This window comes from Amblyraja radiata, chromosome 2, assembly GCF_010909765.2.
Source record: "Amblyraja radiata isolate CabotCenter1 chromosome 2, sAmbRad1.1.pri, whole genome shotgun sequence".
Lineage (NCBI taxonomy): Eukaryota > Metazoa > Chordata > Chondrichthyes > Rajiformes > Rajidae > Amblyraja > Amblyraja radiata.
In genome coordinates, this window is record NC_045957.1 from 42,220,180 (window position 1) to 42,234,363 (window position 14,184).

Here is a 14,184-nt window from a genome sequence, read left to right on the forward strand (position 1 = left end):
AGCCTGCCTGGGGGCCCCCCCCCCCCCCCCCAGCTGCCAGGTTGTAGTTCCATCGGTTTTCATTGAATTGAATTATTTGTCACAACATCACTAATTCTTAACATTAACTTTTAATTTCAAAGACAGTTCTTAAAAAATAAACGATGTATTCATTGACAGCTTAGATCGGACCCGCTGTGTGTGTGTGTGTGTGTGTGTGGAGGGGGGAGTGGGAAGGATGGGAGGGGGGGGGAGGGGAGGGGGGAGTGGAGGGGAGGGGGGATCGATGAGGGGGGTGGTTAGGGGGGGTGTGGCTAGAGGGGGGGAGGGGGGGGGTGGTTAGAGGGAGGGGGGTGGTTAGTGTGTGTGTGACGCGGCAGGCTGCTCCCCTGAATTATATAGAGCTGCCGACAGCTTTCGTGCATGAGACGCGCACGCTTCATTTCCAGAACATTCTGAACGTGTGACGCATGGTTGCATTTCGCTCTCTCTGTCTCTCCCCCTTCTCTCTCTCCCCATCTCTCTCTCTCTCCCCATTTTTTATTTTATTATTTTTTATTTTCAATAACAGCTTTTCACGTCTTCATTCATAAAATAATAATTCTGAGGCTATTAATCTGAGGCAATTAAACTGAATAAATAGAGGGAGAAAGACTTAATTAATTCTCTCTCTCTGTCTCTGTCTCTGTCTCTGTCTCTGTCTCTGTCTCTGTCTCTGTCTCTGTCTCTGTCTCTGTCTCTGTCTCTGTCTCTGTCTCTGTCTCTGTCTCTGTCTCTCTCTGTCTCTCTCTCTCTCTCCTTGGTCTAGTGTTATTTAAAATTAAACCATGCAATACTAGTAGAAAATAACCTTACTTCAACAGTGTTAATTATTTTGCTACAATATTGGAGAGTGTATTTTCAAGCGATTGAAATCTATTTGGTGCCAATATTGTGGAACATGATTTACAGTAGCTATCCATGTTAATTTCAACCAGAACTAATCGTAACTACTATCAGTGTAATGTTCAGTTTAATAAGATTCTTGTACAATGAAATGAGATAAAATTGTAGAATGAAACCATGACTATAATTTAATGTTATGCTTCAGATATCAACAAATATGTCAGGGTCTGAGTCATGATGTTGTGTTTGCTAAAATAAGCCGTAGATTTATTACTCGTAACCATTCAAAATATTAAAGGGCCTGTCCCACTATCCTGAGTTATTCACGAATTCTCCCAATTTTCAAACTCGGAAAATGTTCGTAACGAGTCTGTGGATATATCGTAGCGGCTCGTTATGCCAGCCGTAGGTACTCGGGGCTATTTTTTTACTCGAGGACATTTTACATGATGCTGTAAAAACTTCCCAACTTACCTGATGCCCCGAGTACCTACGGCTGGCGTAACGAGCCACTACGATATATCCACGGACTCCTACGGCCTCCTACGGACTCGTTACGAACATTCTGCAAGTTTGAAAACTCAGGAGAATTTGTGAATAACTCAGGAAAGTGGGACAGGCCCTTAAATATCTCCTCTGCGTTATGTTGGTAATATTTCAACATGTTTTAAAATTTAAAATAACAATCTAATTCATGAACATTGATTCCAAGTATATTTTCAGTTTCACTCTGTCTTGCTACCTAACTACTTCTTCCATTTTTATCTTTTTTTAAATTTTGAATGTTCTATTAGATCCAACAGAATATCCAAGAATAAGCAGTCAATTTGCTCTCAGACTTTAACCCAAGTCCTCCCTGGGTTACACAGAGTTCCCTTCCTGAGAATTGTTGATAACCCAAAACAGTTTTCACGTCGGAAACGTGGCCACGGACCGGGTTTGCACACAGCAGAAGATGCCTGCATTGGCGGGTTGTCCCTAAGAATGGATAGACTGAAGAAGCATTTTAAATTTCAAATTTAAATAATAGCATTGATTTTAACAGATTTAGACCTGGTCCATCTCGGTTGATAGGAATATATATATTGAAAACATTACTGCAGATGGGAAATGTTATTCGCAGTTTTAAAAAGGATGCTGCTGCTGGTCTGCATGGCCTGTGGATAGGATACATAAAATGGAACTGGAATGTGTTTTTCTTGGGTTCAGTTTGGCAAAATTCCAGCAAGTGTCAAGAACAGTCTCCTGGAGCCCTGCTGCAGCAGGCAAATCCATCCCACAGGTCTCCCATATGTCTATTTGTATGTACTGGCCTTACATAAGTCAGGCATTTGTAAACTGGGGATAACCTGTAGTCAATAACTTAATGCATTGAGTTGCAGAAGAACAGCACACTCAGCAGAACCATGAGTGACCACTGGAGTTGCTCAATACATCTAGTGACATCTCTGACACATATGCCAGTGCCTAGTTTTGAAATTCTCATTCTTCCTGCAAATCCGTGGAATTCTATCTTCCTCTTTCTGTAACACAGTCCAGTTTCACAACCCTCTGAGATCTCTTCAGTCAACCAGTTCTAGTATTGCTGGACAATCAGTTGCTGGCAATCAAACTCATGAATATTCTCCCGCACTTTCTTGTCTGCACTTCTTTCGTCTTTTAAGATGCTTTTTACTTTCAAGCCATTTTAGCCAAGTTTCTGCTCACTATCCTGTTCCCTAATGAGACCGTATGTCAACTAATTTTCCATAGCAAATACCTTGACTAAATTAAAGGATATAAGTAAAATGTGAATTGTTCTTATTTCATTGAAAATCTTGTTTGCAGCATCATCATGGCCTCATAGACAGGCTACACATAAAAACACAAATCATATGTAAATTGTACATACATTTTGCAAGACTGAGAAATTAATGGTTGAATTATGGTGTGGAGAATACACTAGTCTAGTCATTTAAAATAATTTCACTGCTTTTACATCAACCAAATGTAATTGTATGACTCGGCATCATAATTTGAGAGAGGATTTACTCATGCTCATATTAGTTTTCCTTGTTCCCTTCTCCCAAACAAGGTTGCACACAGCTGGTTAAAATTTGTATATTTACCAACTAATTCATTTACAGAATCATCAACCCCCACCCCCACACACACACCGCATCTTGCATCATTAAAAAAGTATCAAGATGTGGGTGATGTAATATGAAGCAGCATTTAAACCAACACAACTACATCATGGCCATGAGATTGAATTATGTGATGAATCTTTGATTTACGATTTTATCACTGTGGAGATGATGCAGAAATAATTTGTGCATAATTATATACATTAGGTTTCAATGTATATAATTATTTTTCTTTGTGCTGCATAGATGGTTCAATGCTTCAACACTGTTGTTTTAAAATTGAAAATATAGAATATAGTTTGTGCCAGGCATGATGTCAGCTTAAACACATCCTACCTGCCTGTAACTGGTCCATATCCCTCTATTCAATGTATTTTCATGCCTCAAACGTATCTTAATATTTGCTTCTACCATCTTCCCTGGCAGCAAGTTGCAGGCACCCACCACACTCTTTAGAAAGATAACTTGCCTCACAAATATCCTTAAAACTTTCTTTCCCTTACCTTAAACAAATGCCCTCTGGTGTTTGACACTGCTGCTGGCAGGAAAAAGATCCAGAACATTAATCCAATCCATGCCTCTCATAGATTTCTCTCTATATCTTGAAAGATAGATGGTCAACAAATGTACACATGAAAAGTAACCCAACTTTGGATATCTCCTTTAAACGAAAATATTTAATATCATTTATTGGATTAATTCACAACAACATTTGCCAGCCACAGAGTAATTTTAGAGTGATAGAGTCAGCAAGGAATCAGACACTTCAGTTTAGTTTATTGCCACATGTACTGAGGTACAGTGAAAAGCTTTTGTTGCATGCTAACCAGTCAGCAGAAAGACAATACATGATTACATTTGAGCCATTTACAGTGTATAGATAAATGATAGGGGAATAACGTTTAGTGCAAGGTAAAGCCAGCAAAGTCCGATCAAGGATAGTCCGAGGGTCACCAGATAGTAGGCCTAACTCATCCAAGTTGACAATTGTTATTGTCTATCTGTGCAAATTGTATTTACATGCATTTAGCCCAAATCCCTCAATTTATTTTCATCAATGTACTTCCCCAAATGTGTTTTAAATGTTGTAATTCTGTCTGCCATGCCCATCTCGTCTGGCAGCTCATCCATGTACCCATCTTCTTTTGTGTGAAAAACATTTTCCCTTTCACCTTAAATATATGCCCTCTAGTTTTATGTTCCTCTGGACTGTACCAATCCAATAAATATGTTCCCCTCATGATTTTATAAACCTCAGTATAGGCACCCCTCAACATACTATGCTCCAGTGAAAAAATCCCAGCCTATTCTGTCTCTCCTTATAGTTCAAGCTTTCCAGTCCTGGTATCATTACGCGAATATTTTTTAAAACCTTTTCAATCTTTTTCCAATCTTTTCAGCAATATTTGTTTTCCTTCTCATCCATGCCAGCACTTCATTTTCCTATTGAATCTTTATTTTTATGGCTTATTTGTCTTAGCTGAATATAATGGTTCTATTTTAGTTCTTGAATGTATTTAAGTCAGATAGTTCACCTGAAGGTGATCTAGATGTTCCATTCTCATTGAGTGAATGTTGAGTGAACTAGTAATTAGAATGGTCAGCAATTAGAATGTTCCACTGTGTGAAATTATCATTTATTTCCCAAATAATCCCATTAGAAGAAAAGCTTTAGTTTAGTTTATCATTATTTTAATAATGCATTGTTGCATTAATTATCAATATGAGAAAATAATGGGAGTAAAAATGTGCATAAACATCGAATATAGACATCTTTTGGATATGGCAGTCATACAAACAAGAGACCGTAAAGTTCTACAGCACTCACACATCGTCGAAATTGCTTCTAATGGAATGTACATACATTTTATTTGAACTGTGTGGAAGCACAGAATATGTCTACAGGTGATAAAACAGTATTTGTCAAGATCTTAAACTGAAAATACAAAACATATCTGTTCACTCAACTTTCTCCCAATACCCCACCATCCCATGGACCAGCCAATTTAATTCACTTAACAACTGATAAAGAAGTGGCGGATCCTACAAATATAATGGGAGTTTTGGTTCTGGATAACAGTATACCAATACTTGCCGGACCTTTCTGCAAGAATTTTTCATGGAGCAATTATATTGGAAGCTAGCTGACAATTCCCCAAATATGTTCAAATTACAAAAATGCAGGGCAGATCTATTTCAGTCAGTTCTGCTTTATTAGCTTTCTTTCCCTCCTCACCAGAGTGATGAATAAGTCACAAGTAGTGACAGGTAATAATAATTTGCTCATTGAAACAGTTCAGATTCTACAAGAATATCTCAATTACTGATCACTTTATAATCTTGATCCAGAAATTAATGCATTTAAACTTGTTGGAGATGAGATGAAGTTGTCATCTTCAACGTTAGGAAGATACTCCATCAAGCTTGCAGATATGATAACAATGTTCAAGAAGCATTTGGACAGATACATGAACAAGCAAGGAATTGAGGGATAAAGAGGCACAAAAACTTTAGATGCTGGAATCTTGAGCAAATCAAAAGTGCTGGAGGAACTTGGCAAGTCAGGCGGCAGCTGAGGAGAGAATGGACAGATGATATTTTAGGTCAGGGTCAGACAGATGACTGGAAGCTGGAAAATAGAGGCAAAGGGGTGGAGCAAAGCCTAGCAAGTGATAGATGGATAGAGGTGAAGGGAGTGATTGACTGATGGGTCCAGATAGTGACAAAGGCTAGTGGTGAAATGTAAACAAAAGGATTTCAGACATGTAAATAAGAGGATGAATTAGATATAAAGGCACAGTGAGGGGACATAGGTGGAAGGGGACAGGAGGGGATAAAATGTTCCAGACTTTGCTCCACTCCCACCTCCCTTTTCTAGCTTTCTCCATCCCCACTCCATCAGTCTGAAGAAGGGTTCTGACCCAAAATGTTGTCTGTCCTTTCCATCCACATTTGTTGCCTGACCCGCTGAGTTCCTCCAGCAACTTGTGTTTTGCATTGTGGGATATAGACAAGTTTAAATTGGCAGAGATATATTGGGCCAAAGAGTATGTTCTTGTACCTACTTTTCTATGTTCAATGCTACAAGGAGAACTGTCAAAACCAAAGGCTTTGGATCAATATGTTTGTAATCATCATTGTCAAACAGGAAAATGATACATATGTGGATGGCAGCCTTTGCCATCTTCGTGCATGATTGGGTCAATTCCGTTCCCAGCCCAATCAGTTGAGCCATCTCATCACTCATCTTCCTACTGACGATATAACAATGCTTAGCCATCCCAAGTGGCTATATTTGAAGCTGAACCTGTATTGTAACGTGGGTAAATATACTGCAGTTTCTCCCATTAATTTTTATGTTATTGACTTTCGCTGTTGTCAGGGTAACATTGCACAAGCCATAAACATTAGGATTTTGGGCAGTCTGAGAATTACATAAAATGGTGGATCACACATAATGTGTACCTCCAGAATCACACACATTGCTCTCTTTATGTTACCGTGAAGGCATAAACATCTGGAGGTAGTGTTGGAATGTAATAATTCCAATATGTTTTCACATTATGATCTAGTTCTTGTGTCAAACTTCCCACATTTCTTTGCAGATCCATCACCCATGTAAGTGGGACACCAAACAAGTGGAATAGATTTAAATATGTATTACATCCAGATTGCTCCCGATTTACATTTTTGTGGTTATCTATTTGAGTTCTGTCATTTATTACATTTGGCTTTCTATAAATTTTTACATAGAAACATTTACCTTCATTCTTCAACTGTGGCACCATGCATGGTTTCTGTTCAATAACAAATATAATCACTGAACACATTCAATAATAGCATACAAATTATGAGCAGGAATATTGCAGGCTGCAATAACATGTGGCTGAACTGATTGTTACCTGAACCTCACTTGGCATTTATGTTTGCACATAGCAACCATTTTAGCCCTTGCTCATAGATTTAACACTTGGTTTCTACTACTATGAACTAGTCTGTCCATACATCTTCAGGCTTTCAAGCCATCAGAATCTTCTACGTTTCAATTCCCTCCTGCAATTCTCTCCTCCAAAGAATGCACATCCATCCTGTCTAAACTTTCCTCAAATCATAATCGCTCAATCCAGTCCATAAACCTTTTCTGAACTACTTCTTATGCTTTAACACCTTTCCTTAAATAAGATGACCTCTGCTGTTCATGGTTCTCCAGATGTGATCTCACCAATGCCCTATAAAAGAAACATAATCTTGCCATTTTTTATTCAATTCTTCCACAGAAACGTGAACATTCTGTAAGCTTTCCAATTTTTGTTGCTGTACCTGCATTTGTGAATTCAATACTTTCTTTTTTCAATTTCTGCCAAAATAAACAATTTAATCTTTTCCCCCACAGTATATTTCCTTTGCTCACTTACTTAACCTATTTCAATCCCTTTGTAGCCATCTTTTGTCTTCTTCACAACTTACTTACTAATCTGCTATTATTATTCTTGTTTATTATTCCTGTCTTTAGCATTTTTAATCCATTTTCTCATTTTCATCTCTTTAATATCCTAATTTTAAGAGTGAAACAATTCCCTTTCAAACACTAAAACATTTATGGTTTATTAAAACTGCCAAAACATGCCACATTCGCAAAACCTTTTGTGTGGAAATGTTTTCTTGAACTTTGTTTTCTTTCAAGGTCCCCCATTCACCTCTTCTCATGGGAGTTTACCTTATCTGTGATTGAAGCCATGTTCTATCAGCCAGAGCTCATAATCGTGTGTACCATTGAACCTAAGTTTTGGGAAGTAAATGCCTCCTAAAATAGATATGTCAAGCATGAATGTATTACTCAAAATTAAATTGGATTGAATTCAACAAGATGGCAGAGCTTTAAATACTTTCATAGTGAAGATGCTGTGAAGTTATCCTCAATATATTGCAAATCAAAAACTGCATGTGGAACTTAACGTGTCAGGTAGCATCTGGGGTGGGAAAGGGACAGTTGACGTTTTGGGCTGAGATCTTGCATCAGGACTGAAAGCAGAGATTTCCAGGCGATAACTAGAACTTGTTGAGGAGGGGGATGATGGGCAGGTGGAGCCAGTTGGGGACAGGAAGGGATGAAGTTGGGAGACAGCAATTGGTTAGCAAGAAGTAGAGACAAATAAGGAGAGAGAACAAATTGAGGAGGTGGTAACATGTGTGAGTGGAGGAAAGTGGGGAGGTGATGCGCAAAATATGTGGCCGCAGATGCTGGATTCTGATAAGTAAGAAAGGTGATATGTGGAACCGGGTAAGAGAGGGATGGTGAGCAGAAGGAACCAAGTTGGTGGAGGGGAGCACCTGACTAATTCAGAAGGGGAGAGAGAAAAGAACACAGGGAGTGTAGATTACCTGAAATTGGAAGAAAAAATCAATGTTCATACCACTTAGTGGTAGACTACCACATCAAACTATCAGATGTTGTTCTTCCAGTCTGCATCTGACCTCATTCTTGCAGTGGAAAAGACCAAGGACTGGCAGGTATATGTGGAAATGTGAAGGGGAGATGAAATGGTGTGCAATCAGAAGGTCAGGGTGGAAATATTGGGCAATGCGCAAGTATTCCTCAAAATGGTTGCCTGGTCTGCGCTTGGTCTTATCGATGTAGAGGAGGCTACATTATGAGCATCAAATACAGAGATCAGACTGGAGGAGGTGCAATGCAAATATTACATCCTTCTCCCTCCTCCATCTTTCCCTTTTTTGTTTCTCTTTCTCTGAACGCCTATCACCCGCCAGATGTTGACCTCCCCGTGGTGAGCCCCGTCAACTGACCTCAGTCAGGCGAACGACAACAAACAGAGACAGCAGCAGTGCTGCAGCTTGGCGCCAACCCGAAGCATGCGCCCTTTTTAGGGCGGGCACCTACGGATGTCGAACCGGATGGCATCACCCTGCTTGCAGACTTCTGCTGCCTCAAACACAAGAAGAAGTTGCAGTCCGCCAACTACCTCTTTTCCATCTGCCCATTATTTCCCACCCCCTCCTCTGGCTCACCTTTTGCCTGCCAGCTCCTCTCTCACCCCCCCACCCCCCTCACCTCTTTATATCGTCCATCTCCCCGCCACTCTCAGTCATGATGCAGGGTCTCGACCCAAAACAGATGGTGCTGCTCCCATGTGTTCCTCCAATTTTTTTTTCTCTCTACTTCAGATTACAGCATTCACATATGTTGAATATATCTTGACTATCATTGTTTTGTATTAAGGTGGGATGAAGACATTTTGGAATCTTGGAAAAGACTGTTACTTGACAATATTTTAGTTTTGGCACTGTTAACTTTGCAGACGAGATGCTAGCAATCGTGTTGTTTGTTTGCATCAAGGTGATCAGCAAGATAATGCAGGCAGAAAACCAGTGAAGCTCACAGTACTGCAAAAACAGCAGAATATGAAAATAATTTGCAGGAACATGAACATGTTCAGTTTTGTTAAAGAAATTGACTATTTTATATTGCATTCATATGCTTCCTGTCAGTGGTGGGAGTTATGGGGTCATAAAAGACAAAGCATGATGGCAATTTAACCAGAAAACCAGTCTGCTTTAAGAGAGTTTCCCTTCTCTATTGTATTCCCGAGCACCATTCTTGATCAGAGGAAGTAAGTCAAACCGTCTGTTCTCTGTCCACTGTCACAATAATAATCTGAGATCTCACTTGGGAAAGAAGCTGAGACAGTAGCCCTTGTACCTTCTTTGCTGATCAAGGGAGCAGATGCACCGAGCAGACTCAATGATCCAACTTTTGCGACAAAGAGAAGCAGCTGAGAACACTGCATGACCTCACCCTAAATAATTATTTTAAAACCTTGTTATCATGAAGAAAATCTTGTTTAAAATTCACATCTTTGAAAATGAGTGCTGTTATTGAGAAACGTCTCAATATCTGGCCTCAAGTTAGTTTTTTAATCTTTGTTCACTCAGGCAAAATCAGCACATTTGGTGTTTGCTGCTAATTGTCTCTTTACTGAGTACTAAATGTTATGCTGAAACCCTGCATTAGAATCTCACATTGACTGGATTTATTAATACCAGCTTTGGGGCGGAGCAGATATGGAACTAATCAACCACCAACAAGTCAGGCTCATGGTATTTACAGTGCAATGTTTATTTCTGTGTTGCAATGACACAGAGCTCACGTCATCGGTTTATAATGTCTGCCCATCATCTCTCCCAAACAGCATCTGGTGCTCAAAAGAGCACGCAGCTGTTTTGAGTTCTTTTCGTGCTCATTGTTTACTGTTCCAGTTACCGGGTGAAAATTGAAGTGGGGTCCAGACGAAATAACGGGCTGGCTGGTTCATTACTCATAAAAAAATCAGAGTTAGTTTAGTGCACTGCAGGACTGAGGGATGAAACTGAGAGCCTGCTGTTTAATAAATCTGCAATTAGCATCTGATTTCTTCCATATCCCAAATAGCTAGGCACACTTCCCACAAAGACCATCAGAGTTCTGCTTTAATGTAAGAATTTGATAATTTTATTGCTAAGTCTGCATGCTGCCAAGTTACAGAACTGCTATTTATCATTGAATTTCAATGGCTCATTGAGGTGCATTGATTTAATGTTGTATCGCCTGGTGAGCATTAATTAGCATACAAGTAGCCTCACCACTGGGGTTGGGAATTAGTGTGACAAATGTATGAAATTACAGTGCCACTGAATTGCACCACAATGAGGCCTTTGACTCCTTGGTAAATTAACCCTATTTGGGATTTAATTTCCTGTTGCTAAGATACCTGTGGTAAGCGAACTTCTCTGCTTAAAACATCTCTCTCCAGACAGGGGTCAGGCACTTGATTTCAGACTTTGTTTTTCATTTGTATTTTAAAAATTCCTCTCCTCTCAGCCTAGTTATTGAAAGATAGCAGGCTGCATTTAAGAATCAATTAAAGTCTGTTTTCTGACCACAGAGCTCTTATGAATTTTATTTTTCATGTGAGGTAATGTTGGCAGTAATTATTATTTTAAAACTCCGAAGAGAGGTGATAATTATTAGAAATTACAGTGTTTCTCTTGGCCGGTGGGCCTGATGATTGCTGGCGTGAGATTCAGAGACTTGTTTCTAAAGCTTCTTCAACAAAGAGAATGTACTTGTTCAACCTCATTGGCTGTGCATTATGTTGCCTAGTAACCTGCAGACTTGGTTGAAGCTTAAGGTGGCTATTTTCTTTAGCATTTAATTTTATCCAGATTACATGTGAATTGTCAGGATAACTTTCAAATATTATGGAACTTGGATATTGAGGTGCAGAAGATGGAAAAGAGAGAGAAAGTGCATATCAGTGAACGAAAGAGATGTTTACAAATACACAGGACTAGATGTTAAAAGTCCAAAGTGCCAAATATCAATTTACTCCCGATGATGATGGGAGCCTTCTGCACTCACCTATGCTCCTCCGATGTTGAGAAAGGCTAGGCAGACACGTCATTGGGGTTATCAAGTGGGCACCTACTTTCATCGACGTTTCGCTGATTGAACCCACAACGTCTCCAGTAGGCTCAGCGGTGCATTCTGGCGTCCTAGAACCACCCCCCTCTGCATTTGCCTAGCCGGTTATTTGGGAGACCAAATGGAGTCTTTCCTCTTCAGCAGAGCCACCGGCTACTCCGCTCTGCCACCCGTGATGTTTCTTTGATGGCCTGCCGTAGGGCTGGTCCACTGATCCCCAGGTCCTTCATCAGTCTTAAGGTAGATGTTGCCACGAATCCTCGACATCCAACTTTAACTGGGCAGATCTTAGCTCTCCAGCCCCGCTGTTCTGCCCCCGCTGCAAGCTCTGTATATCGCAGTTTCTTTCTTTTGAAGGCTTCCTGCACAGCATCCTCCCAAGGGACTGTGAGCTCCACAAAATACACCATGTGCTGAGAGTTCGACCAGAGCACAAGGTCAGGCCTCATGTTGGTGATGGCTATCTCTGATGGAATTGTAAGCCGTTGGTCCACATCCACCAGCATCTGCCAATCCCGGGCTGCCTCCAGCTGTCCAAACCTGGTGCTTGGTGGAATTTTCCATTGCCTTTGTTCCCCCCCAAACAAAGGCAATTGTCTTAACTGGTTTTGTTGTTCTGGGCGGCAGGGCATTGTTGGCTGTTCTCCTGCGTTCCAGAGTCGCTGCCAGGCATTTGAGCACTTGATTATGTCTCCAGGTGTACTGTCCTTGGGAGAGGCTTACTTTACACCCAGTGAGGATGTGCCTAAGTGTGGCTGGTGTTGAACACAGGGGTCATGATGGATCTTCGCCCAGCCATTGGTTGAGATTTTTTCGGCTAGGAAGGACATCATAGGTTGCCCGAATGAGGAAACCTACTCGCCTCCATCTCCCACATGTTCTTCCAGCTGATCTTCCTCTTTTCCACACCCTCCCATCTCATCCACTGGCCCTGTTTAGCTTGCGACACAGCCTTGGCACACCTACTCAACTCCTCCTGTCGGCGGACTTCGGTCGCGACCAACTTCCGGCGCTCCAGTGATGATGCCGTGTTCCAGCAAGGTCGCTTTCCGCCAAGCCCCAAGCCATTTCTTCCGTGTTGGATTTGCCCTACCATGTCGTCTTGGTGGAGTGCAGATTTTGCCTGCTGGGTCGCATTCTTAGCCATCCTCTTCTTTCCTGTTGCCAGGGTTGGAGCAGCAGCTCGGATGATAGTGTCCCTTGATTCTGCCAGGGTCATCTCTAGTTTGACTTTAGTGCACTTGAACACCTCTGTGAGACTAGAGAGAGGCAGCTGGAGTACCCCCTGACCGTACAGGCCTATGCTGCTCGGGCACTGAGGAACACCTAACCACTTTCAAATGAAAGAGTTGATTGTTCTTCCTATCTTTTCGACTCTTGTGAGGGTGATGTCATACATGGTTAGTGGCCACATAAGGCAAGGTAGTAACCCAAACTGCAGGCACCAGATTTGCAGCTTTCCAGGCAGCACGGATCGGTCGATGTTCGCCAGACCTTTGATGACTTCTTGCCTAAACACGTTAGCCTGATCAGTGTCCTTCAGTTTAGAGTTATACCATCTTCCCAGACTGTTGATTGGCTTCTCTGACACAGTTGTAATAGGTTCTTAATCAATGAAGAACCTTTGATCTATCAGTTTGCCTTTGATTATAGAAATGCTTCTTGATTTGGATGGCTTGAATTGCATTCTGACCCCAGTGATGTTCTCTTGAAGCTTCCCTCAAAGGTGCCTGGTGCAAGGTGCTGTTGTTGTTATGATTATCATGTCATCCATGTAGGCCCTAATGGGTGGTAGACGGACTCCAGACTTCAGCCGCTCGCCACCCACTACCCACTTGTAGGCCCTTATGATGACTTCCATTGCCATTGTAAAAATCAATGGGGAGATGGTACACCCCGCCATAATGCCATAATCTCCATGCAGTGCCATGTGGTGGTGAAGTCAGGCGTGGTGAAACAGAGCTGCAGATCTTGGAAATAAGCCTTGACAAGGCTTGCGATAGTCTCTGGTATCCTGAAGACGTCAAAGGATGCCCAGAGGAAACTGTGGGGGACAGTTCCGAAGGCGTTGGCAAGGTCAAGAAAAATGACATGCAGATCACTCTCTTCTTTTCTTGCAGTCTGGATTTGGTGCCAAATCATGCTGGTATGTTCGAGACATCCAGAGAGAGTTGGAGAATAGAGAGAGAAATCGCCTTTATTGGTTTTCTGAGACTTTTTGTACCCACTCTTGTAAAACAGCCAGAGGAAGCCCCAAAGACTTGGCCAAAAATTGTACATGCATGTTTTATTCACATGATTCAATAGGAACTTTGGACAAAATCAAACAATGGCTATCATTTTCCAGTTCTCTTTGGCTATAGTTCTGGCATCAGAAGACTGGACAAATGCCAAGATGATACCATTGTTTATAAAGAGTGATGGGATCAACCAAGTAAATACAACCAACCCTATCATGGGAAGTGATTATTAGGAGAAAAGATTTAAGGATGTGATCAAAGCTTCCTTGAAGAAATGCAAACCCCACCTCTGGGAATTTCTGGCCCAGGACTACTCAAAATGGAGGAGGAGCTGTTTGTGTGGCATTGAGAACCCAGCAAATACACCTGTGCTTGTGCACTCAGACGTCCTGAATAGGAACCCACAAAACGAGTGGAAGCCATCCTTCACCCTGAGAGAATGCCTTGGATGAAGCAGATTAGAGAATTCAAAATC

The 14,184-nt window shown here is 41.3% G+C and overlaps 1 protein-coding gene across 1 annotated transcript in view; it reads left to right on the forward strand.

Annotated features, from left to right (window-relative positions):
- Window positions 1-14,184, forward strand: part of dgkb (diacylglycerol kinase beta) — a 568,450-nt gene that overhangs the window by 162,586 nt on the left and 391,680 nt on the right. The gene's annotated exons all lie outside the window — the stretch shown is intronic.